The following is a 4,267-nucleotide window of genomic DNA, read 5'->3' on the forward strand; positions in this document are numbered from 1 at the left end:
GCCCCCCCTGCCGTACGGGGCAGCGGGGGCGGTACCGGGAGGGCTGGCGGCGGAGGCGCCAGGGTTGAGGCGGGAGTGCCGGAGGCGGAGGCTGGCCCTGCGGGACCGTTACCACAGGGCAGAGGGCTGAGGAGTGATGAGACGCCCCCTGATCAAAACAACCAAAAGACCCCAATATCTTAATTTTTCGAAGGTGAACTAATAATGGCATCCCCTGCGTTAAGGCCGGGGTTAAATTTTGTTCAAGAAATAGAAAAAAAAAAGGCTCTTGGGCAGCTCTTAGGTTTGCACAATTAGGCCCTAAGGAAGCTGCAGATCCTTTAAAAAAATATTTTTTAATCTGAGGGGGCTTTCTCAGCAGAGAAGCTCACCTACCACCTCAGATCTTGGCTAGCCTTTGCGGTTAATGCAGTGTTCTCACCTACAGCAATGCTCCCCTCCTTCCCCACTTCATGAAGAGTCTGGTGCCGTCCCAGCCTGCCTCTTCCAGAGGACATCAACCGATGACCCCACCATCCCACCCCTTATTTTGCCCCTGATAATTCTTTACTTCTCCAAGGCTTGTCCCCATGCTCTGTCACCCAGGTTAGTCCTCCCTCTGTGGTGGGCTTTAAGGATGGAGGCTACCTCATCTGGAAAGGGATGGACATGGCCCTTGTCAGCAGCACCCGAGACAGACATAGAGTTTGAACACAGCAACCCCACTTGGTAAGTCTTCATTGGCACCCAGATGCTGTGCACAGGATATGACAATTGCCCAAAGTTTGGCTGTGTTTTACCTGAGGTTTTACTGGAAGACATGTGTGAGGGCAGTTGGTGTGTCTGGCTAAAGCCAGGGCAGAACACCCTGCCAGGCTGCACCAGCTAGGAACTGGTCCTGGTCACTGGAACCAGTCCCAAGTGCTGGAACCTGTCCTGAACGCTCAGTGCAGCAGCAGCTGGTGGCAGTGGGCAGTGCTGGCTGTGCCAGCACCCAGCATTGCTTCCTGCTGCAGTGGCACACCTTTGCGATAACCACAGGAAAACTATTACTTGGAACATGGTACTTTAAAAGAGCTGATAAAATTACAGTGACAAAACCAGCACAGGGGAAGCGCAGTCCCTCACACTCAGAGGCTGCAGCAACTCCAGTGTGGTGAGCAGGGCCAAGGGGCTGCGCTGGGAGCTGGCCTGGCACAGGTGGGGTTGTGTGCTGGCATTCTGCCTGTGCTCCAGGTGAAACACATGTGTTGATCTCAGCCCAGTGCACCAGGAAAAAATCCAGCCTAAATCATTATTTACTCTGGAGACTGAAATCTTCTCCAAGAGATGGAAAGAATAGGCTTTTCAAAACTCAACTTCTACCTCTGCCAGCGCACAGTTGGAAAGCTTTGCAATAGGGCTGCACCTCGCACGCAGGGACATGCACTGTGTTTACAGTGTGCATCATTTATGAGGAGATTTCCTTTGCATGCTGGGAGGAACAGCATTTCTCAGCTGGAGACAGATATCCACAGAACTGATTTATGACCAGCAGCACCTCTGCATACCGTTACAGTGCCAGCTGGGATTCTCTGTCCTGGTCACAGCTCAGTGTGGTTTGCAGATGCTGCAAATCAAAGGTGGCTGTCTGGTAGGCAGGAGGGGTCAGACAGGGAGGTACTGCTGGCCCAGCTGCTGACTTGCTCCATGTGCTCTGGGGCTCTTACTGCTGGCCCAAATGCCATAATCTTTACCCCTCTTTTCCATGTGATAAATGTAGACAGTAGCAGTGCAGGACCTGTGCCTGAGGAGCAGGACAGCTGGGAAGAGGTCCAGCTCAGGTTGAACAAGGACTACAGGCAGCACACAGAACAGACTGCAGTGGTACAGCCTCACACCAGGGCAGGACCCGACTCCTGCACCAGGGCTCCTGGCTCGTCAGACACACTGGCACAGGACTGCAGAGCTTGTCTGGTAACCTTCATTCCTAGTAGAAACACAAAGAAACAAATACCAGAACTTATCCTGCACACAAACATTTGATTTGCATCCCACCCACATCTTCTCAGCAGTGGTTTCAGTTGTCCTGTGTACAGCTTATGGAAGCCAATGGCAGACCTAGCTCTTGCTGCCCAAGGCCTGGCAGCACTGTGCTTCTCCTTGCCCCTCCAGCGAGCTGTAGCTGTTTCAATCCTGGCTGCCCTGTGGGGAAGTGAGCAAAGAAGAGAAACCCCACATTTGTGAAGGATGCTGGGCTCTCTGGGGTGGTTAGTACCACACCACTGGCAAGGAGCTTCAATACGAAGGGTGGCCAGATGAGTTTCAACGTAGATGAATATAAAATAATGTGTGTAAGGAGATGTAATCTAAACAAGCTACATGATAGTGATCTTGAAGCTGCCAGTTACAAGGCTGAAAGGGCCTTGGAGCCAGTCCAGTTCACCAGTTAACAATCCAACTACCAGTCTGACTGTGTGGAGATACCTTGAGGGAAAATTAAACAGGATGAGGAGAAGTCCAAGTCCTCATTCCACATTTTCTCCTCTTTTGCAGGTTTGTTTATACATTCTAATAAAAACAAACTCAAGTATTCTTGTACTCCAATCAGCTGCAGTGTCTTTCTGAGAGCTATTATTAGCAATCATAATCTACAAGGGATGTAAGCTGCACTGGAATTTGTGATGGAGCCTGGAGGAAAGTACTGTTCCCTCTGGTCCCTGGAGTCCTAACAGCCAGTGAGACCAATGAGCTGCTTCGCTTCCCCCAGTACCTGACCAGTATTGCCCACATATACAAGTTACACATACTGGGAAGGGAGGACCAAAACATTGAACTCAGATGGGAAGGACCTAGGAACACTGCTAGCCCAAAGAACACATCTAGAAGCAAATGTGATTAAATCAGCCCTGAATAAGAACTTAAAATCAAAAAGCTTTGCTGCTGGAGAGCTTGGGAACTAGCTTTCTGGATAGCTGGCAGAAACACCCAGGATCATGTTTTAGATCACTGGAGACATAATCAAACTCAGCAAATTTTGTAAGAACACAGTAAAAAAAAAAAGACACCACACAAAACCTACAACTGATGAGACACAAAAATAAAACCCAAGATAACATTTATCATTTTTCAGTCTCTAAAAGTAGGGGTTTTTTTTCTTGATGATCAAAAACCTGAATTGAGCCTTGTTGGTAAATCAGGAACTACACCAATCCTGTTTAACATAGCAAAGGTTTGTTTTGAAGCAGCATTTCAACATTGCAGTGGCTGCCCAAGAAATTACTCCTTATTTCTCCACCAGTAGATTTGCACTGGCTTTTGCTTAATTCAGGGATACTTCCCTTAATTTGGGGATCTTTCCTGGGCAGGTGGTTTGCCCAGCACCACCTCTGCTCCACGGGCAGATTATAGAACTGCACAGCAGTCTCCGTGAAGTTCGGCTTGACAGCGTCTTTCATCCCAGTCACCTTTTAAGCTCCTTATCTGACCTGCCTCTTCCAGGAGTGCCTCTTAAGTCCTCAGACCTTCTGCTAGTAGCTCCCCTGATATGAAGGCTTTTAACCTTTACAAAGTAGCTCAGCCCTGCCAGTTTTAAGGACAGAAAACTATTGCAAACAAGTGATGTTTTTCTAGTACGATCTTTTCTTCTACCTTATGTACTCAACACATGCAACAATACCCCAAACCACAGGAAATATACAGTTGACTATACTTTTGTTGGTATTTAAAATATTTTTTTAAGTTCTGTGTTTGGACAAAGAACCACCCATCAAAAATGGAGTAGGGCAAGTGTGAGAGAGAGCGCTAAGGCATGTCACTGTACAAGATTTTCTTCTACTGTAGCTACAAAAGGACTGGGAAAAGGTTGAATTCAAAGAGGTGGGTAAGAAAGAAAACTATCTTAGCACTGCTCACATCTCAGAGCATCTTTCCTTCACCCTTGTGCAGTGCAGTCCCTACTCACCTTCTCTGCTTTGGCAGGGCACCCCTCAGGACATAAGCAGCAATGCCACAGTGGCCCCCCAACAAACTCCAAGACATCAAATCCAGACATTTAACAGCTCTGGAAATAACCTCACTTCTTCCAACTGTACCAGTTGGCAAGGCAGATGTTAACTCTGCTTACAAACCAGGGCAGCCACAGCTACAAGCAGGCAGAAGTCACACGCACTCCCGCCCAAGAGCTGTTGCCTTGGCAAACAATTATTCAAGCACCCCTTTTGTTGTCACTTATTCTTTCTAGAGTGTTTCAGCTGGGTAGCTGGGGTGGTCTTATCCAAACTACAAAAATACATGCCTTGGAGTTAAT

Source organism: Falco rusticolus, chromosome Z (genome assembly GCF_015220075.1).
Source record: "Falco rusticolus isolate bFalRus1 chromosome Z, bFalRus1.pri, whole genome shotgun sequence".
Classification (NCBI taxonomy): domain Eukaryota; kingdom Metazoa; phylum Chordata; class Aves; order Falconiformes; family Falconidae; genus Falco; species Falco rusticolus.